Source organism: Rattus norvegicus, chromosome 1 (genome assembly GCF_036323735.1).
Source record: "Rattus norvegicus strain BN/NHsdMcwi chromosome 1, GRCr8, whole genome shotgun sequence".
In the NCBI taxonomy this organism is placed as follows: Eukaryota; Metazoa; Chordata; class Mammalia; order Rodentia; family Muridae; genus Rattus; species Rattus norvegicus.
Genome location: NC_086019.1, coordinates 101,234,787 through 101,261,346, shown reverse-complemented (window position 1 = coordinate 101,261,346; position 26,560 = coordinate 101,234,787). Strand labels below are relative to the sequence as shown.

Sequence of the window (26,560 nt, the reverse complement as noted above, 5' to 3'; positions counted from 1 at the left end):
TGTCCATGTGGTTTTGGGGTCTAAAACAAACATTCCAATAGGGTTCCTGTCCATTGCCTCTGTTAGCCTGGGATCTCTGTGGATTATCTGTGAGAGGCAGGTAGGATTGTTGTTTGAGGAGGTAGAAAAGAGTGAGATAGCAAGCAAGAACAAAAGACAAGGACAACAGGTATAACAAGATTTCCAGAGAACCCCCAAATGCTGAAGTATGAAGGTCCTCCATCACTGAGGTAGTTAACTTTCCCTGTCAACTTAACACAAACTAATACCTGGGGAGAGGAATCTCAGTTGGAAAAGTGCTTCCATAAGATTGGCTTGTAAGTAAACCTGTAGGGACATTCTCTTGATTGAAGATTGACATAGGAGGCCACCAGGCCAGTGAAGATAAAGCTACTCCTGGGAAAGTGGTCCTGGATGGCATAAGTACATAGGCTGGCCCAGCTATGGGAACAAGCCGGTAAGCAGCATTTCTCCATGGTCCCTGCTTCTGTTTCTTTTTTTTTTATCTTACTTCAAAAAGTTTATTGAAAAATAATCTTCTCTTATACAATATATCCTGTCCACAGTTTCCCCTTCCTTCACTTCTCCCAGTTCCTTCCCTGCCCTACATCCCCTCTCCCCCAGATCTACCTCACCTTTTTCTCTTCAGAAAGGAGCAGGCCTCCAAGAAATAACAACCGAACACAACACAAGGTACAATAAGGCAGGACAAAAGCCCTGATATTGAGGTTGAACAAGGCAAGCCCATGGGAAGAAAAGAATCCCATGAACAGACAAAAGAGTCAGAGTGAGAGACAAAAGAGTCCAGCTCCCACTGTTAAGAGTCCCACACAACACCAAGCTAACAGCCGTAACATATATGACATAGAAGGGATGTCGCAGACTGCTGCGGTCCTTGTGCTTGCTATTTCAGTTTGTGAGCACATATGAGCCTTACTGTTTTCTTTGTTTACATAATTTTATTTTTCTTGGATACTTTATGTATTTACATTTCAAATGTTATCCCCTCCCCCCTCCCATACCTCCTCCCCCTCCCCCTGCTTCTATGAGGTCGCTCCCATTCCCACCCACCCACTCCAACCTCAAAGCCCTGGCATTACCCTACATTGGGGAAACATGCCTTTGCAGGACTAAGGACTTTTCCTCCCACTGATGCTGGACAATGCCATCCTCTGCCACATATGTGGCTGGTGTCATGGATCCCTCTGTTTCTGTTTCTACTTACACATTCCTGCCTTGGACTCTAAGTTTGTCTTCCCCCAGTGATGAAAGCTGTATGATGTAATAAAACCTTTTTTTTCTACAACTAACTCTTATCAAAATATAAAACAACCTAGGACACTAGCTTCAGTTTTGGCCCATGGAACACTTGTTTTTGGCTTGGGGGTTACCAGAAAAAAGATAACATGTTGATGTGGTGGACTATGAAATCTGCATTTTCCAGAAGGCTGTGAGTCTTCTAGGGACAAACAAGGCAAGAAGGTGCAATGTTGATGAATATGAGGCCAGTGGCTGGCAGGCTGAGCAGGTTGACGAGCTGAGGACTGATGATGTGTTATTCCTCTGCAAAGAAATTCTCAGGCTTTGCAAAGAACATTCTCAGACAAGACTGCGCAGGCAGAACTTGGTACCCAGGAGCTGGCCTTTGCTGTCTACTGTAACTCGGAGGAGCCATGCTTCTCAGGACGTACCTCATCAGGGTTTTATGGACTGTTGCTTCAGGTGGAAGTGTGAAGTAATTATTTTCTTATGACTGTTTGTAGATATAATTGTGCCTTGCTACTCGGGAATTTATGTTGAGAAAATAATTACGATTGGATTAACGGCATCGACAATCTTTTAATTCCACTATCAACACTGTTTGCATTTAAGCCTAGCTTCTTCCTTGCCAATCTGATGTGTCTGTTACAATAAGCATTTCAACTCAATTATCGTCTCAGTAACAATCAAATTATCTTTAATATGATGTAATTACTTTTTTTTTATTAGGCTAAACTGAGTATCCTGAGCTGTGAATGTCTAGCGTAGCTTTGAGAAGTGATTAAAACAAGCCCACAGGCCTTAGTAAGATATGAGCATGTTTTTGCAAAAGTCATTTAAAACCCAGATCATTCACTAGGAGCATGAAAACATCTTTCTGGTGCCAGGTTCACTCCCTGCCGGAAACCCGCCTTCAGGTTATTGCCTGTGGCCTTGCTCTACGGACCCCCCAGCCTTTCTAGGTACACAGGACTGCTTATTTGGCTCAGAATGAAGAAGGGCCTCTGTGGGGGGCTGGATCATGGGACTTGCAACAAGCGATTCAAGGGTACTGAACTCTTCATTATGGGTCAGATTGTATGTCCCTCCCCACTACCATGTTCACATGCTGAAATTCTAATTATCAGGACTCCTCAGACTGTTACTCTGTTTGGAGGTTAGGTACTATAGAGGGGAAATGCTGATCTTGAGATTGGTGACATGAGGTACTAGGGGCAGGATCTCATGTGACTAGTGGTTTTTACACAATGGGACATTTGTAGGAAGCACTGAAGCACTGAGCAGAGATTACCCAAACATTCCCCAGAGAAGATGTCCTACCCTCTGTAAGGGAAGGAGAGGCCTGCAGTTGGAATCGGTGTGGACCTAGCCTTGGGCTCAGCCTTTTGGCCAGCAGAGTTATTACCTTCCTGTTGTGTCTCTGAGGTGATTCCCACAATGATCAAGAATGGGGCTCTGGAATCAGAGCTGACTGCTTGAATCTGAATGCCAGGCTACCCTATCAGTAGACGGCATCTACTGGTGAGAGGTCTCCTGATGAGAGTTCTGTTTTCCCAGTCTAATAAATGGGTCTGGCAATAACATCTGTTTTGCAATGTTTTGTGGCACAAATAAAAAGCTTGGTACAGAAGATGATCAGCCATTCCCAACACTGTTAAATTATACACCACATCAGACACAGTGCTCAGTTCCTCAGAGACCCAGTTAATCTTCATCAAATTCTGTGAATGAGAGGCTTCAAGTTTTCTGTGAAGAAACTGAGGCAGAGAGAGGCCTGGCCCAATGACTATGATTCTGTGCTTCTAACGGAAAGGTCTCTGGTCTGCTCATCTTAGTTACTATTCTTTTGCTGTGATGAAACACCATGACCAAAGCAACTTATATTTAAAAAATGTTTAATTGTGCTTTCAGATTCAGAGGGTTAGAGTCCAGTGTGATAGAGTAAAGGCATGGCATCAGGAATAGCGAGAGCTCATGTCTTGAACTGAAAGCAAGAGACCAAGGAGGAACACACTGGGAACAGTCTGAGTCTTTTGAAACCTCAAAGCCCTCCCCAGTGACACACCTTGTCCAACAAGGCCATACCTCCTAATCCATCTACCAATTGACAACCAAGTATTCCAACATATGAGCATATGGGGGCCGTTCTCACTAAAACTACCACACTGGTATTCAAGGGGTACACGGAAGCAAATTTTCCTAGGAGGTAATAAGTATATTAGAGGAGTTAGTAAAGCCATGGTCACACAGACAGACAGAGAGATAGCAGTACGGCAGGGACTCAGAGATTAGCTCATGCCTATGATGAAGACTTGGGTCTCTAAGAAGGGGGTCAGTTTCATGTAGACAGTCTAACTCTACATTTCCAAAGGGAAGCATAAAAAGGAGAGAAGTGACTTGTATTGCCAGAAAAGAATGTGAAGTTTTGACCCTGTACAGATGTTTGGAGGAGGCACATTGAGTTGTAGTCTTCGCTACACATAGAGGTAGAAGGAATATCATTACTGTTAGCCCCCTGGTATCCTAAAATCTGAATACCTAAAATGTTAGGATAAAGAAAAAGTGGCATCTGGAATCCTTGGCCATCTGAGAAATCTCAGTTCTCTGTACAAAGTTCTTTGTATCTCTTCCCTTCTTTCTGCTTTGGAATGGCAGGTTGAAAATGGGCATGCACAACTCTGAGCAACACATGACTGCTAGGTCCACTCTTCATGGAACACTCTGGGCCCATGCCCACTTTGGTCGAGACACACCCCCTTTTATAATGTGCTGAGGTGGTCTAGAGAGATGGCTCCATGTTTAAGAGCACTGGCTGCTTTTGCAGATCAGGGTTTGGTTCTGAACATCCATACTGCGCTGCTCACAACTGCTTGCTGCTTCAGCTCCAGGAGATCCAATGCCCTCTTTTGGATTCCTTTGGCACTGCAAATATCACACACACACACACACACACACACACACACAAATAAAATAAAGTAAATATTTAAAAAAAAGAATGTGTCTATAATGGGCTGGAGAGATGACTCTATGCTTAAGAGCCCTTGCTGTTCCAAGAGAAGACTTTGTTTCAGCCTCTAGCAACCCCACGGTGGCTGACAGCCATCTGTAATTCTAGTTCTAGGAGATCCAATACTCTCTTTCTGACCTTCCTGGAAACTACATGTACATGGTACATGTATACACAAATGGACAAAACAGAACTGGACCCATTGCTGGGAAAAACCACAGGTTGATGCTGAAAAAATTCATGCAAGAAGGAAAACAGAAGCCCAGAATAGAGCATCTTTCAAAAGGCTAAGGGAAGGGGATGATGCAGAAGAAACTGGACTCTCCTTTTGGGGGTCTCTGGTCTCACTACTACAAAAATTTAAGAGTAGACTGAAATGTAAGTACAAGAACAGTTTTATTAGAGTTTTAAACACAAAACCCAGGGGCAGGCAAGTTGCAAATCTCATCAGCTCTTGAAAAGAGAATGGAAGAGAGAAAGAAAACTAAGCTGTGCCATTGAGGTTGGGTACATGGCAGGCAAGCTGCTATGTGGCAGGGAGGGAGACTTCAGACAAAGAACAAGGAAACACCAAGTGTTGGGGAAGCTCGAGGTGTTAATGAAAGCATAGTTGAGAAATAAGTAGAAAGAAGAAAAGCAGACTTATGTGTTTTAGTAAGCTGCTGAGCTAGGAACAGGGATTCTAAGAAGAAAAGGTACAGGATTTCAGTAAAGGACTAATTTTCCCACATCACTTTAGCATGGCTTAAGGTAAGTCTACCTCCCTAGAGTTAGTCCCTTACCCATGTGATTGATCTTGGCCAATTGGAAATGTAGGTCTCTATCCAGGTTAGAATTCTATTCACTTGATCAACATTTCTCTACTCTAACAGAAAAGGCAGAAGGATCTGGCAGTATAGGTCTGTGATCCCAGAGTCTTAGAAGGTGAAGCAGGAGGATACCAAGGTAACATGAACAATTTAACTAGACCCTGAACAAACAACTTAAGTGGACCCTGTCTCAAAAGAGGGTGGTGAGTGCGAATGTAGCACAGAGGTGGAATGATTGCTTCATCAGCGAGGGCCTGAAGCTCAGGGGGAGGGTTTGCTTAGCATGTGCTAATTCCCCAGTACTTTAAAACAAAGATGATTTGTAGATAGAATTGTGAAACAGTGAATAGCATTAAATGTGGAAAGAAGCAGTGTCAAAAAATGAAACTTGGTGTGTATTTATATGTTGAGTGTGTGTGTGTGTGTGTGTGTGTGTGTGTGTGTCTGCCAGAAAAGTCTTTCATTATTAAAACATCTTAAATGCTACATTCTGCCCACCTCTGAAATGTGTGAGGACCACTTATCTATCTAAGGTATATTTAAATAAACAAATGTTACTTGTTTCTAGCTATATTTTCTGCTTAACTTGGAAAACATATACAGGTGCCAAAATAAAGCTTATTTCTGCAATCAATGAAAGTAGTACCAACACGACTTGATTATCGGTGACTGACGACTACCTTTCATTTCTTAATTATCCTTAACAGGTACAATAGAAGCTTTCATACATATGCTTAGTGTCTGTGCATGTGGGTGCATGTGTAAGAAAAAGAGGATCAGGGAATAAATGGGGGATCATGTTACTTAGCAATCAGTGACTTTCCACGGAGATCCCTACCTAGCCTCCAAGTTAAGGAAAGCCATCAGCCAAAAAATAACTGATGTTTTCAGGAAAATGCATCAATAATTACCATAACACTCACATTTGTGAAGTATTTAGCACTTTTGAGAAGTGCTGGGCAAACTGTGAGGTACTGATCCCCACAACAACCCTGCCAGGGAGATGTCATTATAACATGGCTTATGTCATTGTGTAATATCAGTTCTGCAGAAGCAACCCATGACCGAGGGTCCCACCTCCAAGCAGTGGCGGAGACAAATCTTGTGATGGCACCTGACCTGCTTGCACCTGAGATCAGATCCTAGTTCCATTCAGGGGTTATGGGAAAGAAGAGCAGCCCCACTGCAGGTTCTTTAGGAAATTCCTGTCTCACCCATCCGGGTACTCAGCATTGTGTGTGCAGGAACACCACTTTGTTGGTAGCCGCCCGTACCGCGCCCAAAGATGGCGCCGATTTCCTGTGAATGAGTCAGCAGGGCACAGCTGTTGTCCACCCCAAAGGACGCAGTGCACATGAGCCAAGCAAGTCACAGCCCGCTCTCGGGGCATGCAAATTGGGCATTGGGGCTTGCACCAATCGGGTAGCGACACGAGTCTCCTAAGCATATATAAGCAGTGCCTTTTCCTCCCTCGGGGTCCCCTGTCCCCTGTCCCTGTCCCTGTTCAAGAGAGCTGTACAATAAAGGCTTGTTCGCAGAAGAATCCTGTTGCCGCGCGTCGTTCTTGCTGGCGAGACGTTGGGCACGCGACACCACTTGAGTGTTTGTTATTACTAATCCCTTCCTGGTTTTGAGGCTTGGCTCTGGGTCTGGGAATCTACATTTCAATGTGGGTAAAGCTGGTTCTTTGACATTCTGGAGAGGAATACAATGGAATTTCTAGTGTACCAGGTATATACCCGAATTTATTCCTGCATAGGACCTGTCTGTATGCTGACTACGGAATACACTCAAGAGCCACAACAGGAAGCAGACGGCCCAACTGGGAGATTGCTTCAGTCTCATAATTGGGAGTCTCATCAATACAAGTAGGCAGAGTGGCAGAAATGTTGTCTGTGTTGATATTACATCGGTGAAGTAGAACAAGACTAAAGGAAAGGCTGGCTCCAGAATTTACCATGGCTATTGGGTGGACATGCTCACACAGGGAAGGTAAATACCAAGATTAGGTTTTTGGATGATGAGGTAGAATAAAGTGTGTGAATGTGATTGCAGGGATAATCAGATGAAGCCCGCTTGATGTCAGTGGAAACATAAGGGGATGGGGAATTGCTGAAAAGCTGGGTAGCAGTTAGGCTGACAAGAAATAACAAATAGCCCAAAGGGAGAGTGGGTTGAGAGGTGTCCTAGGATGAGATGATATAAAGTGATTGGCAGAGATTTAAGCCCATTTAAGCCCCCCCCACACTCATACACACACACAACACACACACACACACACACACACACACAAACACACACACACACGGAAAGCTCTCAAGAATCTGTACTGCCATAAGTAGACATTTTCTGTGTGCTGCTATCAGGTCCATACTATAAATCCCACAAATCACCTCTAAGTACAAAACCTTGAGTTCTTGGGGCAGAGCTCAAGGGTCTTTGTCCCAATGGGAGCGATGGGGACAGTGAGAAGTATATGGACTCTTAGTGTGCTATACTGTTTTCAGAGTCCAGCTGTGCCTTTGGATGGGCCTGGAACTTCATCTGTGGAATGAGGAAATCCATTCCTGTGGTGGACATTTGACTGAAGGACCACATGTGAAGTGCCCCGTGAGTATAGGCAACCCTCCCACATGTGCCCCCCAGCAGCTTGTGGGATTTCTTCTTTTCTACCCTTGTACAGATGGTCATATATATGGGAAGAGAGAAGAAAGGGGAAGAGAGTAGCCTAAGGAGTCAAACATGAATCCATTCTCAATCACTTCAGGATCCCATTCTCTACCCTAATTGTGGTTCTCTCAGGGTTTGGGAGCAAATAAGTTCAGCTAAGTCCCTTCCCTTGGTGAGGAGGATGTTTAATCGTGTTATTTTCCATATTCCTGACTAGTACTGACTCAAGAAGATTCCCACCCAGTTCTCTGCAGAAGCAGGGGCATCCATCTGCTCGCTGCAGCCACCTCCTCTGACTTTCTCTCCTTTACTAGGACCATAGTTTTACAGGGCAGATCATTCTTGAAAGAATAGATTTGCTTAAGTTTCCACCTATATAACCTGGTTCCATATCACTGTATAATTTATTCATGTTATAGTAATAGTTTTTGTATCACATTTTTGTACATGTTTTTTTTTTGTTAAGTCCTTCCTCTACTCAGGAAATGATCATATTTCATTAAATAAGATGGATGAGGGTAAGGCTAGCCGAGGCTGACATATATTCTTGTCACTACCTAGGACATCCCTATTAAATGATAGAATTAGTATAAAGTACAGAACACATGTTGTCATTTCAACCAAAGCATTTCATGATATTTCTATCTTGGAGGCTATGAGAGAGAGAGAGAGAGAGAGAGAGAGAGAGAGAGAGAGAGAGAGAGAGAGAGGGAGAGAGAGAGAGGCAGAGACAGAGAGAGGCAGAGACAGACAGAGACAGACAGAGACAGAGAGACAAAGAGAGACAGACAGAGACAGAGAGAGACAGGGAGAGACAAAGACACAGAGAGAAAATGAAGAGTGATTGTAGCTTTAAGTCACTGAGACATTTTGCCCCCAGCCCAGGAGAAGGAGACTTGCTTTCAATGACTGATCTTTCCCTAGTCTTGAGTTCGGCACAACCTTTTATTACATGAAGACAGTATTTTTGATATTGCTTGTTTTTCTGAAAGTATGGAGATTAATCCTGAGCTCTCACATATTATGCAAGTGTTCTACCTAGTTCTAATCTAGCCAGATCTAGAACAAAATTTTCTTCTTAAAGATTGGTTTTATTTTTTATGTACAAGCATTTGCTGGTGTGTATGTATGTGTACAGAGTACAAAAAAAAAAGAGGGCATGAAACCCCGTCCAATGGGGTTACAGAGAGCTGGGAGCTTCCACATGAATGCTGGGACCCCGTCCTCTGAAAGACCGAGCAGCATTCTTAGCTGCGGGGACATCCCTAATCCCTTAGAAGAAAACTTCTAAGATGTTGTGTTTTATTCTGCCCTGAAAAATAAGGCACTTTTGGTGTCGAGCAGAAGAGCAGTGGAGGTTAAGAAGGTGGGTGTGTCTTCTACAGCTCAGACTGAAAGGAGTGCTTGCTATATGTGCTGACTGTAGAGATGACCCCACAAGGCATTTCCATTTTCTTATCTAATAACCAAGGACACCGGGCCTTGGTATAGAACTTAGAAGGCAGATGCAGGTAAGAACTTCACAGCAGAGATGTTGGCTTCACAGGGCCTGCTCTCTTCCCCCTTGGGCATTTCTAGTCTTTGATCCACAGAATGTCAGTTATTTAGGTAGGCAATCCTATGGCCTTAGCCAAGAAAGGGCCTTTTCTAGTTCCCAGGGCAAGCTGCTAAGAGATGAGATGGAAAGCACCTTCCCTAGTTTCTCCTCAACCAAATTCAGATTCATTTCCAATTTGACATTTTTGACTAGAAGTTTCAACTAAAAATAGTGACCCAGTTACATGCAGTGGTGGGAGACTCAACCACGGCTATGGTGAGAACTGTTATCTTGGCCTCACTCTGTGGGCATCATTAGCATGCACGTCATTCCCTCACTGCCTCGGCTATGTCAGGATGATTGAAAACAAAAGGAGATAGTGCTGAGCTCTGGCAGGCCTTATCTAAGTGTTCAAACCCAATTCCTCCAGCCCAGCCCTTAATTGCAAGATTATCAGGAGCCGGAAGATGAGAGCAATAGGAGGGGGTGGTTGCTGCCTGAGCCATATGAGTTTAAGGGTCCTCTGGTGTGGGGTCTGGGTGAGATGGTCATACAGAGACTGGGAAAGCACTACAGGGATGAAATTTGGAGTGTGCAGATTTACTGGAGACGGTGCATCTAGCCTGCTTCTTAAAAGTTGGTGAGACATAAAATGAGTTCTTTCAGGGGGCTTAAAGATTCCCAATACAAAGTTCAGAAGGGCTTTGGGGAAATATTTGTGTCAGCAGTGTGTAAGGCCAGAGACAAGGCTCCCTGCTAATGCTTGTAGCATCCTGAGTTATTGTCGGGACTTTAAAGCCAGGATTCTTTTATTAATCTAGTTGGGCTGGTCAATCTTTTGGCCAATGGACTATCCCTAAGAAGTCAGGATTACGTTAAGCCAAGCTAAAGAGTTAGGTGGAATAATTATACCTTTAATGAGATAATCTATTTTTTTTTATTTCCAGAATCCTGCTCACTCGTGCAGTCCTTATAAGTAGCCCTGAGTTTCAGCTCTATCTGTCTTTTCTTCCCTTTTTCCTCCCTCCCTCCCTTTCCCCCCTCTCTCCATCTTTCTTTCAAATGTTGGCCAGCACCTTTTCTGGCATTTTGAGCTTTCTCACTCTTTCTCTAAAGGTCTATCCCACTCCCTTCACATGCTTGATATCTGACAAGTGGCTAACCTCCAGGACAGCTTAACATACTGCATGATTTTCCCCCTTCTCTTCCCCATTCTCCTTCTCTGGGTACCAACTGAGATTTACAGTTTGGCTTCCCCAGGGTTTGTATTTTTAAAGTCTAATAAAATTGTTTTCCTTGAATAAACTTTGCCTTTGCTTGACTTCCAAACTTCTTCTGACTTTTAAGTCTGCAGAGGCAATGAGTTCATTCCTGTACTCCTATGCAGTATCAACTCTAGAAACACGTGGGTTTACAGCTGGGAAAAAAGAGGCTATCATTGGCCTTCAGCATGGCTCACGACTATTTTAACATTCCTACCGGCAACAGCTCTATCTGAAAGAAGAGTTATCTCTGAGTCAGCAACCTCACAGCAAATTGTGCTAGCTTGCACTCTTGAACCTGAGTTTGTCACCTCAGACCACTTGGCCATCCTAACAGCCAGATGTGTTCTTGACATTCAGCTGGTGGGGCTCCAGCCAGACTTGCAGGTGAAGGACTCCATTCCTTTTCCACATCCCCTCAAATCTCCCTGTCTATGCATCCTGTCTCAGATGCATTACGATGACTGTGATCTAAATAATGGCTTGATCCACTGGTGGAGATGTAACCGCCTGGCATTATTGGGAGGTACAGGTGGGATCCAGATACTGAATAGAGGAAGTTGACTATTAGTGCTATGCCTTGATCCCGCCCCACCCTTCTCTCTCTCCTTCCTGGCTGCTATGACTCAAGCACACCCTTCTATCATATTTCTGCCTTGACACAGGCCTTAAAGCTGTACAGTTAGCTGGCCACACACTGAAACTTTTGAAACTATAATCCCACATACCATTTTGTCTTCTAAGTTCCTTCTCTCATATACCTATTTACTGCAGTGGAAAAGTTTGACTAATGCATCAGCTGTGTTAGCCAGCCTTCCCTGAGCTCTTTCCAGCTATGTCTTACAGCTACTCTGCAAGTGTTTCTAGAGGCCATGGCTCTACAGGACTGAGGAGAAGGACTTCTCTGTAGGATGTAACACAGAGTTGAATGTCTAAACCACAGATTTAAACCACTATTTCTTTTCTATCTTATAAAAGAAGCATCTGTTCACTTTCTTTTTCACTACTGTGGTGTGCCCTCCAGAGAGCTGCACCTTAATTAAAGCTTGGTTCTATGTGAAAGGAAGGTGGGCAAAAAACAGATCTCTTTCAGTGATGTGGGTTCCCTTTCTCCTGTCTCTGGGGAGGGCAAGTCATTTGTTTTGCCAGCATTGTTCTTATTTACCCAATATTTGTCAATATGGAAAAGTGCAGATCTGATACTTATATTCCTGGGGTTGGTTGTCTAGGGGAAAAAAAAGAAAATCTTTCCTCTTCTTGCACCAGTTGAGCAGAAAGGAGAATGCCTTTCTGCAGGGGAAAAAAGAACTAACTTGTCTGGCAGTCCTAGTGCTCATTTGCATATCTCAGCTTTTAGCTTTCCTCTTGCTTCCTCTAGCTGAACATGAGTAAGAACTGATTGAGTGTTCCCAGAATTGGCTTCTATGAAACCCAAACCAAGCTGACTGGCAAACCAGTCATGTAGAAATGCTTCTTCCCTGGAAGGATGCTTTCAGTTCTAGGACCTAACTATAAGCTAGGAAGGCAGGATGAAAGAGGAGGGATGGGACCCAGGATTAGATTTAACCAGTAGCTGAACAGTTTTCTTTTTCCCTCCAAGGCTTGTCTTTCTTACCTGTAAATTGGGAGAACCTTATTTCTTTGGCAGCCACATTTTGTCCTTTCTGCAGCTGGCTCAAGTATCACCCACAAGTCAGCTTTAACTGATGTTTGTAAGCTGTTCCTATGAACAGAAGTAGGTTTGGCAGGAGGGCTAGCCAAGTCTAGAGTTTATCCCAGCTTCTTGATTATTGATGCTGTTCTGCTCCAAGGCTGTTGTCCAAGTGGCCCAGGAGATGCTCACAGACTTTCCCATGATCATGATATTAGCATAGATAGTCCTCCATGACACTTCCCACAGTAGTGTTAGGTTCCCATAGTGCTCAAAGCACTACCTGCTCTCTACCTGCCCTTTATGCTATGGATATGGAAAAAAGAACAAGTACTGAAGGTCTGAGCCCTGGTCCTTTCTGTAGATCATATATCCAAGTCTTTGATGGCCTCTTTGGATCACCATGTATGCCATGCATCAAGGAGAGCTAGAGCACTCACAGAATATATTCGTGAGTAAAATGACATTGCCCTCAGTGAAGTAACAGAGGGACGGAGTTCTACACTGCCACCTTCAGCAGTCTGAGGAATTCTCAGAGTTTTAGGGTTCTAGTCTCACGCTAAGTCAGAATTTGTGGCTTTGATACTGAAAACAATTTGAGATTGTGAAGCAGAATTAGAGATCTGATTAAAAAGTTTCAGTATGGACTTAAGTGTGAAGGTTAGAGAAAAGGCGAGACACATGGAGAACATGGTGTGGGCTGCTTGAGAGAGTCACAGCTCGGTGTTTTTATTTTAATAGAATAGTCATATATAGGATTTTGGTGGAGTTTGAAGTTAATGTTTTAAATGGTACTTAATGAGCTACCTCTGAGTGACCCCTGAGGAGCACGTGACAGGATTAGAACTGATAGAGCAGAAGTCTAATCTTAAGGGATACAGAGATGTGAGGATGTTCTCTCTGCAAACAAAACTCATGGTTTTATTTAAGATTCTCAGGTATACCTGGGGAAGAAATGAAGCCCTACTCAAGGTCATAGACATTCAGACCTTAAGTTTGGGTTATTGCTACATTAACATAAAATATCTATATAGGAAAGGAGTAACAACTCAGTGTCAGCAATCTTTCCCTCTGGTTCTGCTGTAATTCTTACTTCTCAGTTGTAGAGAGACTTTGAGCAGACTCCCAGAAAGGGGGCTCCTTTTCCTCTTAATGCATTCATAATGTCTCTGTCCTCAATATGATGTTGGTAAATTTGTCTTAGAAATATGTAAGGTAGGGGCTTAAAAGATGGCTCAGTGTTTAAGAATACAATCTGTTCTTACAGAGGACGAGTGCTTGGTTCCCATATCAACTACCTGTAACTCCAGGTCTAGAGAATCCGGTGCCCTCTTCTGGTATTCTTGGGTACTGGCACTCCTGAACACATACCTCACACATCAATATACATACGCACATAAAGAAAAAATTATAAAAACCTTTAAAAAGTATAATACAGCATATGAGAAAAGAATAGCAAAGGGCGTTAATTGTAATTATTGAAAATGAGTGATTATGTTATTGTCTTTAATCTTTAGACATTCAAAATTCAAATTTTCCCTAATAAAAAACATAAATTAAAAATTAATAATTGAAAAGGAATTCTATGATTCTATGTTCACCCCCCCCCCACTAGCATTAATAAACCAGTCATCTTGAGAAGAGAGGTGGTTAGAATAGCAATTTTTCCAGGCTTTCTTAATTCTGTTTACTCATTAAGTAATTGTTGATTTATACTAGGATACACTAAAGCAGATGTCCTAGGCTAGGAGAAGCATTTTCTAGAAGGAACGTTAGAACTTGATATCCTATTCATTCTGCTTAGCAGAATGCTTGGTAAGGCAGCCTGTGTTAGGAGAGTGGTAGTTACGGTAAAGGTAGTTACGGTAATACTGAGAATGGCCCACATAGTCTAAACACCTGCTTGAGTTTTCGTCTGTCCTCATGTCAGCTACCCCATGGCCATTGGTTGAAGGGAACCAATCCATGCCCCTTCACAGTATTTGAAAATCAATTTCTCTAGTTCATATCACCTGATGATCTGTCCCAAGTTTCCCAAGTGTCTCCAATGGGAGCTGAAAAGTTCAGCTTTGCAGACACTGCTCTGATGTGTCCAAGTTAAGCCATTGATAGAAGCATCTGCAAGCGCCATGTTCCTGTCCCTGCAAATCATGGCCCTTGGGACTAGAGATGTGTCTGGAGCGGAGTCCACACACACCAGGACCTCCAAGATACTGCCTTTGGAATTTCCTCCTCCTAACTTGGAATGCAGTATATAGTCCTAGTCATGACTTACAAGCTCCCACCATGATCTGACTTCTCAATACTTCTGGATCTTCTGTGTGCACCTTCCTGGAGGCTGGTGTTCAGAGAACTGTCTTATGAGCATCACTGACAAATTGGTCTTGGATGTGTGCAACACTGTCTTGGCTCTGTGTGCCAGCTCTGAATGCCTCCAGGGAGATGGGTCAGCTCTGACTTTATAGGATATTACATCTAAACTGACATATATTAGGAAATAACCATAAAAATCTCTTCACTGTCAACATCCCTGGCCACTCCCCAATCACTTACTATGCCAAGGGCTATTATTTTTCATTTTATATTCCCAAAGCACACACAGGAAATGTCACTAAGATTCTCCTTTGTCTGGTTACCAGTACCCCACTCAAGAAGTGAAGTCAGCCAGATGCTGTATGAAGGAATGAGGCCTAATGACTTCAAGTTCTATTTCTGACATACAGGGACTGTGAAATGTTGACCACTCATTGTCCCCAAGAGAGAAGCTACTCTCCACACATCCATCAGGATTGTTTTGAAGGCCATTGGCATAATCTGTGAATGGTAAGGGGCTGAAGGCCATGTTGTATTTCAGGTTAAACATCAGAAATGCTCTTTGTATAAATACATGATAAACACCTGCACCTTGTCCTTGGGGACAGATAGTGCAGAGGGAGGAATCAAGACATAAACATGTGACAGTTTCTATTAATTGTAAGGGATTTATATTTCAAGGTAGAATAAGCCATCGACCCAAGAGTAATGGATCTCACGAGCCAAGGCTTAAATTACATGGAAGGAAGGGGTATAATTACTGTGACCTCACAATTTATCATTCAAACTGAGACACTGTTGGGAGTGGAAAAGAGCACTCACAGTAATCAATCCGAAGGCAGTGGATGAAAACAGGAATTGACCTGGGAATCTTGGGGACAGGAATCTGATACTTCACTTATGGTGTACACATGTGCCTGTTTAACACGTCTGCCACACCCAAACACATGACTTTGTTGTACCATCTAGGTCTTTGGAGCAGAATTTCCAAAGAGAATCTGCACATAAACCAGACAGGCATCCTGGGAATTGTTTTCACTTTACTTGGGATGCGGTCTAAAACTCTTAACTGTGACCAATGACATCCCATTAGTCTCTGACTTCTGACCACTTCTCTGCCTCAAAAGCTCTCTATTTCCCTTTAGACTCTAGTCAGAGCAAAATCCCACCTTGAGACTCTCGACTTTCCTTTTCTTCCTGCTTAGGAAGCGTCTGCTGAAGCCTTTACGAGGCCAACCTCTGTGCTCCTTAACTCGTTTTAGTTTCCAGGTCTGTCTTAATTTGCTTTGTTTTGCTGTGGCAAAATACTGGGAGCAATTTGGGGGAGAAAGGGGCTTATTTAGCTTACACTTGTCTATCAATGTGCATCATTGAAGGAAGTCAGAGCAGAAACTCAAGGCAGGAACATAAAGGCAGGAGCTGAAGCATGAACCATGGAGGAGCAGTGCTTACTGTCTACTACTGGCTTGGTCATCTCACTCACTCGTTCTTTCTTCTGTCTCTATCTCTCTGTCTCTGTCTCTCTCTCTCTGTCTCTCTGTCTCTGTCTCTCTTTTTGTCTCTCTCTGTTTTATTTATTTATTTATTATTTTGGTTATTTGTTTGTTTTTATTTTGTTGGTGTTGTTTGGTTGTTTGGTTTTGAGACAGGGTCTTTCTATGTAGTCCTGAATATTCTGGAACTCACCATGTAGATCAGGCTAGCCTCAAACTCAGAGATTCTCCCTTATTCTGCATTCTAAGTGTTGGGAATAAAGGGATGTGTTACCATGCTTGGCCTCTTTCTTTTTTTAATCATATATTTATTGATTATTTGGGAATTTTACATAATCATCCCAATCACCCTCACTTTTCCGTCCTCTCAGATTCCCCTCTCTCACTCTTGTGGCCTCTCCCCACCTTCAAAAATGGGGGAAAAATCCAAGCCCATTTCTGTTGCTCATATAGTCACTGGAGAATGATCAAACTCCCAGTGGCCAGCCCCTTAAAGGAATGTGAATCCTTTCTAATCTCTATCCCTACCTGTAGCCATCTGTTGTGAAGAGCTATACTTCAGTATCCTTATCACTATCTTTAAGAGTTCTCTTCAATGACTTCCTGTCTAGGTTGTTATACTTTTCAGGGGTTGTAGGGATAGAGGTTGTCACAGAAGCCTTTTATGACTCTTTTTCTCAACTGTGCATCTGTAGTCATTGAAACTAATGAAGACATTGCTTCCTTGTATGCAGTCAGCAGGGGCACAGATAATGCACTTCCACGCACAGACCATGAACATCTAACTGTCCTCTGGTGTCAGCAGATGCCATGGATTTCATCATGGTCTTCAGTGGCAATGTGGGCCACAGACACCAACATGCTTCCAGGAAACAGCAGAGACCATGGGTATTCACATAGTTTTCAACGGTAACATGGACCATGAACATCATCATGGCCTCAGGTGGTTGCAGGACTACTCATATCTGCATGGCCTCCAGTGGAATGATGGTCCACAAGCATCAACTTGGTCTCAGGTGGTGGCACAGACCATGAACATCCACATGATCATCAACATAGACACCAACATGGATTCAGATGGCAGTACATGGATTCATGGGCACCCTCATGGTCTTTGGTGGTAACCTGGGCCACAGACAATAACATGACCCGGAGGAGCTGTAGAACCAAAGACCCAGCTGTCAACATGGCCCAAGATGGCAGCATAGGCTATGTACATTGCAAAGTCCATGTATCATTTCTTCCCACCCCTCCACCTGTTAGTGACGGTGGCATTTGAAACTGTAATATATCATTCAGTACTTTTATTGTCCACATAGCTCTACATGCAAATACCCATTGCCACCAGTCATTGATCGGGCTCAAGGCCTATGCTCTCTGAACCTTCATAAATACTGAACCATCTCTAAGACTTTTCTGATTACAGCCATCCTTCAGTTTTTCATCTTCATGCTCCCAGATTGGGTTGTGAAGCAAGGCTCCTCTTGGTCTAGAAGCTCATTGATAGAGTAGGTGTTGGGGTTAACTGATTTAAAGCACTGGATCTGGGCCCAGATGGCAGATAAGTTGGTCAGATTGGGCTCTTCTGGGGGGTGTGCGTCTCTTTCTTTGTAAAGATTTGATTAATTGGAATGACACTCATGTCTCTGAGTGAATATCTGTATGTTTGTGCAATGCCCACAGATATTTAAAAAAAGGTTTCAATGTCCTGAAACTAGAATCCAAGGTAATTGTAAGCCAACTGACATGAGAACTTAATTCAAGTCCTTTGGAAGAGTTCTGCATTCTTTTAACTGCTAAGCCATCTCTCTAGCCATAACGGTTTGCTTTCTTACATAACTCAGGACTACCTTTATGTACCATTCACAGTGGGCTGGGCCCTGTTATATTAATCATTAATCAAGAAAATTTCCCCAAAGACGTGCCCACAGGCCAATCTGATGGAGGTAGTTTTTCAATTGATCCTTCCTCTTCCCAGATGACTCTCGTTTAAGTCAAGTTGACAATACCCAGCACAAACTCATTCATTCATCTTGACCACCCTCTTGTTCATTTGTATTTCTGCCCTTAGAACACCAGATAATATACTTTTTTTTTAGTTTCTCCTCAAGATGGTTTGGATATACTTTTTTGAATGGGGATGCACACGAGTCAGAACCTTGCCTGATGTGGCTTCCTTGCATCTCCACATCTGAAGCAAGGCAAGTAATGTAGTAAATAAAGGCTCTTAGACCAGAAGATGGGTGTTGTTTCACCACTCAGAGGGATGCGCCAGAACTGAGGCTGGGCCATGCAGGTAGAAAGGAGTCCTGGGAAAGGTATATCATTAGGAGCCTGGTGTTCTGGGGTCCCTGCAGTACCACTATCTGTTCTGTAGCTCCTACCAATATTTTCCCACTCTGTCTCCCTGTATTTTAAGAAGAACAGGAAGAAGTTATCCTGGAGCAGGGGTCTGTAAGCCTTTCCTGCCGAGGGCCAGATTCTGAATGTCTTAGCTTTTGTGAGCCATATATTCTCTATGACAACAACTGAGCTTGGGTGTCTTAGTGCAAAAACAGCTTCAGGCAGCCCGTAAACTAATGGACATGGCTGTGTTCCAATCAAAGTTTATTTACGCCAAGAGGCAGCAGGTCACATTTGGCCTGTGGGTCTTGTTGCCAAACTTGGCTGTAGAATAGCAAGTCCCAAAGTGTTTCCTTTGAAAAGAGTTCAAGTCAAATTCAGAAACACTGGGTTCAATAGATGACTTTATTCCAAGACTTCTGAGAATCCTGACTTTGTTAATGAACTCTGACTTTTCAGGAAAGAATGAACACCAGGGGCACTTCTGATCACAAACATTTTGTTTGAGATTATATTGTGCTAAAATAATGCTTTGAAAAGGAAGACCAAGTTCTCCAGAGGAATAAAACTAGTAGAGGATAAGAGAGTCTGGGGTATAAGAGTTAGTAGAAGGGATTTGTCACAAGACAATGCAAGCTGAAGTCCTTTACCCTATAAGCAGATGGCTTAGGAAAGCCATGGGTGAAGTTCTAATCCAAAACCTAGGATACAAAGGCTTGCCTGGTAAAAGACACAATCCTAGCTGAAAACCAAAAGGCTAGGATTTTCCTTTGTCCAAAAGGAGGGGTGGAAGAAATGGTGGCTTAAATCAGTATCGAAGCAAATTTACCCTTTCCCATTTTTTTTTCTCCTTTGGACACTAAGTTGATAGAATGATGTCCAGCACATGGATAGTGACAATCTGTCCCCTTTAGTTGAAATGCTAACTGCTCATGGAAACCACTTTAAGGAATGATCAGAAATGACTTTCCCAGTAACCATGGGTATTGGCTCCATTGGAGACATCCTTAGCAGAGTCAAGCTGGCAAACAAAATGAACCACTAGAGCCCAGCCCTCTGCAGCTTAGCACACACAGAGTCCTCTTCCTCTGTTGCATGTTATAGTTAAAAAACAATCCCCACGAATGCCAGCTATGCTCCAGTACATGCTCTCCCGTCCCATTGGGAGCAGCATGGCAGAGCCTTCACTGTTTCAGTTCGCCTGCCTCCAAACCCCTCATATCTTCCCAGCCAGCTGCCCCCTGTGGATAGCTGTCACAAATCCCCATAACCCAGTAAAATCAAAACTCCAGAGGCTTATACTTTATCAGTCAAATTTATATCAGTAAGTTCTCAACCACCACAATGTTTACTCAAAGAACTCAAAACTCATTTGATATAAACACAAGCTGCACTGCTAGATGGGGCAAATGACCCTATACCATTCTATTGTTCCTTTACAGCATTCATAGCTACCTGTGGCTATTTCAAGCCACGTGCAGCCAGTTTGTCTTCTTCCTCCATCTTCTCCCGTTCCTGTCTCTTCTCTGTCTCTCTGTCTCTGTCTCTCTCTGTCTCTGTCTCTAAAACCCTCAGCCCCCTTTCCTTTCCCACTGCCTAATCACAGGCTCTCACCCTCACTTGAGTATAGACAGCAATCTACACTCTTCTTTCTTTTTAAAGGATTAATGTATTTTTTATCTTATGTGTATGGGTGTTTTGCCCCCACATATGTTTGTGTATTGTTTTGTGCAGTGCATCTGGAGACCAGAAGAGGCTGTCGTATTCCCCTGGACCTAGAGTTAAGGAAAGGTATCAGCCTCCATGTGCATGCTGGGACCTGAGCCCGGGTCCTCTGAAGGAGCAGTCAGTGGTATAGGCTTCTTTTTAAACTAGCCAGATAATGAACCTTTAACCACAAGTATTGAAGTCACTAATTCAACCTAGAATGATACATTGTGCCTGCACATGAAATACCAATTCTTCCTCTAGAATAGCCTGGATTTTCAATGCCACAATATAAGGTCTGCGGTATTTGCATACTGATAGAAAGTCAATGTATACACACACAAACATGCCCATGTAAGAAAGAACACTCATTCTTCCTGTAGTTTCTCTAACTGATCATGTGATCAGAGCTTGTACTTATGGCTAATTTCTTCTATCAGCCATTCTATGTTCCTGAAACCTTCAGCAAAAACCTTGGCAAGTAGCTTTTTGTTTTATTCCCAAAGGCTCTGGGCCCTGCTTGGATTACTCTTTTCCTTTTATCTCATTCATGGAGCACAATAATTACTAACAAAAACCTTAGGAAGCTGCCAGTATTTCGGGTATACTTTTCATTGTCAAGGAGTAGTCCAATTTCTCCCCAGCAAACTGGGTCCATCATCCCAACACATAAGTTTCTGCTTTCCTTCCAATTCTGACGTCAAGCAATCCCAGAGTGGCCAGGTGGCAATCATACATTTTAGTTTAGTGAAATCATGATGGTTTATGATAGAAGCATTTCTTCCTGCAGGGTTCAGCCTTTTAGGCTCACAGATATCTTATTCTGCATATTGTATTGTGCGTTGTATAGAATCATTTTAGATCAACTCTAAGTCTTCTCTTACTCTGTTCACTGGCAGTAAGGAAATTCCCATGAGGCCATAGGTACAGACTGGGAAAGACAATTCAGCAAAAATGGAAATTTAAGGCCATAAGCCATCTTTCTCTGTGATGTATTAGGCCTTCAGGACCACTTGGGACCAATCATACATATACCACTTTAATTTGAAGCTTAAACATTACTGCACATGCCCAACTGTATGGCTTAGTGGGCTAATAAAAGTTGTGAAGCTTTGCTGAAGTAACAGGTAGTGAGCCTGGTTTTCCATCTATTTTTATCAGGCTGAAGGCTTCTCAGGAAGGGAGCAGTTATCTATGAATGATAGCAAAGAATTGTCTATAGTCTAAAGACATGAACTTCAATCAACACAGGAAGGCTTACCAATCTCTTCCATAGTTTACATGTGTCACCATGTGAATATATGGATTACATTATTGAACAATATGCTAAATTGACTGGGCTTGTCACTAGCCTTTGTTCTCAGTCCAACTGGCATGTAGCAGCTTAGTGACACATGCCTATAATTCCAGCCACTAGGGGCTGGGACTGAAGAATAAAAATTTCATGACCTGCCTGGATGGCAGAGTGAGTCCAAGGCTGCTCTGGACAATTTAGCAAGACTGCATTTTAGGAAAGACCTAGGAATATAGTTCCTTGGTAGAGTGCTGACATATATGCAAGGCCTTGATTGAGTTCAGGCCTTGGGCCTCAATAATCAAACCTATCCAACCAAAGCAAAAGTGTTTAGATCAGAACAATACACAAATGATAAGTATGTTTCCTCTAAAATCCAAAGACACCCATTCGGTATTTGTCAGTTTTGGATGTAGGATGAACCAGATATAGTTTTTACATTAAAAAAAAATAGTACCACAGTTAGACATTGGAAGAGCACACTTTTAATCTTAGCACTCAAGGGGAAGAGGCAAGCGGATCTTTGTGAATCTGTAGCCAGCCTGATCTACCCCATGACGTATAGGCTCTAGCTAGGTCTGCTTGGAGAAACTTTGTCAAGAAAAAGATATCAAACCTCTCAGAATCCTTAGGCATTTCATTGAAGGAGAAAGCCCTTCGAGTTTACTGAATTATTTCCCATCCTTAAATATGCAAATGCCTTGCCAGTAAATCTAGAGTAGCTGTCACTTTGTGCCCACTGAGTATGATTGACATAAGACCATCAATGTCATGGCCCAGTGGAAGGTAATCAAGATTCCTTGGAACAATCATGACACAGGGGTTGAAAGTTAATGTGCCCTGAAAGGAGATAGTGGAGGTGGGTTACTGGCCTTTCTAGCTGAATGGGCCTTGTGTCCAAGGATGAAGCAAAGACAATTTACTAAATCAATAGCTTCAAGCTGAGTTTCTGGAGACATGTTTATTCACTCCAGGAATGAAACCATATCTGATATAGCAGCTACAGCTGAAGTCACTGCTTGGTTAAGTTTGCGATAATCCACTGTTATTTGGGGAGATTCATCTGTCTTCTGCAGAGGTCAGATAAAATTGTTGAATGGGCACATGATGGGAATCAACACTCTTGCATCTTTCAAGTTCATGTTGGTGGCACTAATCTCTGTAATCCTATCAGGAATGCGGTATTATTGCTTCCAATTTACTATTCACCCAGGCAGAAATAAGTTGAATGATTTTTTTTCCTTTCCCACTATGATCTCTACAAGTCAGGGAACAAATGGAAGGATTCTGCTAGCTGTTGGGTAGCTCTTTTCTAATTATGCATTCTGAAGTTGGGAAAATCACCACAACATGGGTTAAGGGGACACACTGGGCCCACTATATGATAGATCAGAGTCTCTACTGCTGACCTGACTATTGTAAGACCCTACTTCAAGAGGATGTCAAAAGGGATGTTTCCAATCTCTCAGAAACAATTTCCACTCAGAATCTATGTCTAGAGTGCTTGGCATAAACATTTTTAAAATTTGAAATTGTTTTTGTAATTGTTTTATTATTTGTGTGGGTGTCTGTGTATGAGTGTGTCTCTGTGTGTTTGTGGGTATGGGTTTGAATGTAGGTACCTATGGATGCCAGAAGCTGTTGCACCTCCACCTTGGGGCTGGAGTTACAGGTGTCTTACATGGATGCTGAGAACCAAACTGTGGTCCTCTAGAAGAGCTGTTTGTGGTTTTATTTTATTGCCAAGTTGTCTTTTTAACCATTACCCACTTAAAGTTTTATTATTTATTGCTTTCTGTTTCTTTCTCTTTCTCAAATTTTCATTTTCTCTACTATATGCATTTAGTGAAGGAAGGAAAGAGGAATGAAGTGATTTTCTGTACTGATATCAGGGTCTTTCCTCCCAGAAAAATAGTCCTCCCTTTATGCTGGGAGTTCTGAGACTATGTACTGGATCAGATGTAGGGATGTGGAACAGTGGCTCCATTTTTATGGTTTGTACACTTGATCTAGATGGTCAAGAATAGGTATCTCATTTCTAGGGACATCATGATGAATGGCTCAACATCTTAGTTCTGTTTGCTTGCCATGGACCATTCTGACTACTGCTTTGACTGAGCTTTCACTGAAGTAACTGGGCCTCTCTCACTGTTCTCAGTTCCAGTTCTGGTGTGGTGGTAAAATGCCATAACAAGAAACTTGAGGTATGAAGAGATGACTCAAAGTTGAAAGCATGCTGTTTTTCTAGATGACCCAAAATCAATTAATTCCCTGTTTGCATATAATGGTTCCCAATCTTCTATAACTCCAGTTTCAGGGGATCCAGTACCCTCTGTGGTCTCCACACAATGCACACAGTGCAAATACATGTGTAAAGGCAAGCACTCATACACATTGACTAAAAGTAAATATATCTCAAAAAAGAAGAACAAATAATTAATGGATGACTACTCAGCTCATTTTCTCCTCCTTTAGATAAGCCAGGACCCAAATGCAGGAAATGGCATTGCCTACTTTTAAACAGGAGCTCTCTGCATCAATTACTATAACTAAGAAAACCCATGTAAATATTCCTGTGTGGCAATCTCTACAGTTTCTGGCAGGCATATATTTTTCTCAACCTACTTCAATAAGGGTTCAACCTCCCCTCTAGCCCACCGCCCACCAGAGGTAGTGAAAAGAATGGTTAATAGGTTGTAGGGGGAACTGGCCCTGTTCAGAAATAACTTTTTAGGAGCAATTCCAATCTTTGTGGTTCTCAGAGCAGGCCACTAGCAAACACCACACATGAATCAACAACTAGAGTTTAGTGTTCTGGTTAGATACCACCCATGGTTGATGAGCAGCTGCAGTCCTGTCCACTCAGAAGATACCAGAAACAAATCATGGAGGGCAGCTCAGTTATGAAGAAATCACAAGGCTGGCCAAGAGGCTGCAGGAACCCCATAATAAATTCTTTGGTGAGGTTCTTTCTATGAACTCACTGCAAGTAAAGCTCAGCCATGCAGTGTAAGGGAAACCAATACATGTGTGTGGCCAGCAAATACTAGTGAGCAGGACCAAGGCAAACCAGTGCTCGAGTTCCCACTGTCTATGGGGTCATATTTATATTCTTTCTGAATGTCATGTGCCTTTCATGTGTTTGCTATAGCAAGACATCCTTCCACCTCTCTGCTTCAGCCAAACATCATTTGGCATCCCTTTCTTTCCAAAGAAACAAGAAATTTCCACCTTAGTTCCTGATTAAAACTCTTTTTTCAATTAATACTAGATTGCTTCAAACTGTCAGTTGAAATTAACCATCACAGTTGCCTTTGACGTCAACAGCCACTGCTCACTTGGCTTCCATTACTCAGTGATCAAAGCGCTCCCACTTCATGTAGGGTTGTCAGTTGAATGTGGTTCTCACCATAATGACTTGCTTACAGGGAAGATGGGTCATAAGGATGCTGGGCACCCTAGAAGGTTATTTCTCAAAGTACTGGTGATCCTGTAAAAGTTGTGTCTCTGGCCATTCCTACTACAAATCAGTAGATTTTACATCACAAATCTCCACTTGAACATCCACATGATTTTGAATCTCTTCCTTTGTATTAAGAAAATGGAGACTATATCTTTATCTTGTTCAAAAGAGGCCTTATTTGGATTCACATTTCTGCCAACAAAAGTCCTCGTATAGGCTCTAGTTTCTCAAGCATCAACATTAAATGATTCGGGAGGCCACCTTGTAGCCTGGTCCAATATTACATTCTATCTATTGTCACCTTAAACTTAAGCATCTATTTCTACATATACTATAAATTTCTGCTTTTGTATGGTAGAAAAATCAAGTATTTCTTTGAAATGTTGTGTGCTGTATCATGGGTATAGCAGATTGAATGTGATTGGTCCCCATATGTTCATATATTTGAATGCTTAATCAGTAGATAGTGGAACTGTTTTGAGATAAGTTTCAGGTGGTGTCCTGGTTGGAGGAGATGTTGTTACTGGAGGCGGGCTTTGAATTTTCAAAAGCTTTTACCAGGCTCTCTCTCTCTCTCTCTCTCTCTCTCTCTCTCTCTCTCTCTCTCTCTCTCTCCCCCCCTCTCTCCTTCCCTCCCTCCTTGGTAAGGATAGACACATTCTTTGAAACTCTAGGCAAGCTCACAATTACATGCTTTCTTTTATAAGTTGCCTTGGTATTGGTATCTCTTCACAGCAGTAAGAAAGCAAAACACAACGGGTAACATGTTATGTTTTACCCTTAGAGGCTTGGAGACTTGAACCTAACTACAACTCTGAATGCACAGGGGATTATAATGGTGAATCCTCAAGAGGCATTGATGTTGTCTTGTTTGATAACTGTTCCAGTAGAGACAATAAACTTTTCTTTAACTAATATTAATACCCCCAGAGAGAGATGGCAAAACAGGATGGGGAAGTTATCAGTGAAGTTGGAAAAAAGATTTTTCTCTACATAAGGATAGAATGTCAAATTTTCATAGAGCTTTCAGGCATTCTTCCATTAGAAAAGAAAATAGCTCTCAGGATATGGAAGCTAAATTTTCCCAGATTTATTAGGGTCTTCTACACATTTTTATCCCAATTTATAGGAGCTAATCAGTGCCTTCACCTTATTCCTTTAGAGCTGGGAGTTTAATTTGCAGTGTGCTTCAGATCATCAGGTGAAGAGATTCTCTCTGGCTTCTGGTAATGTCTATCCTGCAGATAATCTTAAGGTCACTCCTAGATTTAGATGTTTAACTTCAAAATTCAAATCCCCCAAGTGCATCATTTTCTTTCATAATGTTGCTCCAACAGCATGGGGAACAGCCAACAAATGATATGCTTATATTGTGTTATTTCTAAAAATACTCAAGTGTCATGTACAGAGTCATTTAGCTCTTTGCATTTTATAAGCAGCTGATGAGGAGGATCCAATGAAGAAGTTTTGCGGCATCTATAAATAGTCTTGCCACAGACTCAGGCACTAGCTTTTCTGCTGGAAATAGAACCATTAGGTCTTTAAATCCAATCATGTGAGATAGCAAATTCAAGAAACCCTGGAATCATTTCATGAAACATGCCCTCAAAGTCGTTTCCTCTAGTGCCATTCTGGTACAAAAGTCAGTATTAGGCAGTGTTCTTCAAAGGAACAGCAGTACTAGGGTACTAGAATGTGCTGACTAACTTTGCATCACTGTGACAATGTATGTGAGGCATTGTTTGAACTCA

The 26,560-nt window shown here is 42.4% G+C and overlaps 1 long non-coding RNA gene across 4 annotated transcripts in view; it reads left to right on the top strand.

The window, feature by feature from the left end:
- Nucleotides 1–6,643: 6,643 nt before the first annotated feature.
- Nucleotides 6,644–26,560, top strand: part of LOC102549042 (uncharacterized) — a 96,744-nt gene continuing 76,827 nt past the window's right edge. The window contains exons 1-3 of one of the 4 annotated variants that reach the window (XR_010063002.1): nt 6,644–6,745; nt 6,836–7,068; nt 7,584–7,686. This is a non-coding gene — a long non-coding RNA (uncharacterized LOC102549042). Of the gene's footprint in view, nt 7,069–7,583; nt 7,687–10,230; nt 25,496–26,560 lie in introns of those variants that run through there. The other 3 variants (XR_590157.4, XR_005499017.2, XR_005499018.2) reach the window with 3 other exon arrangements.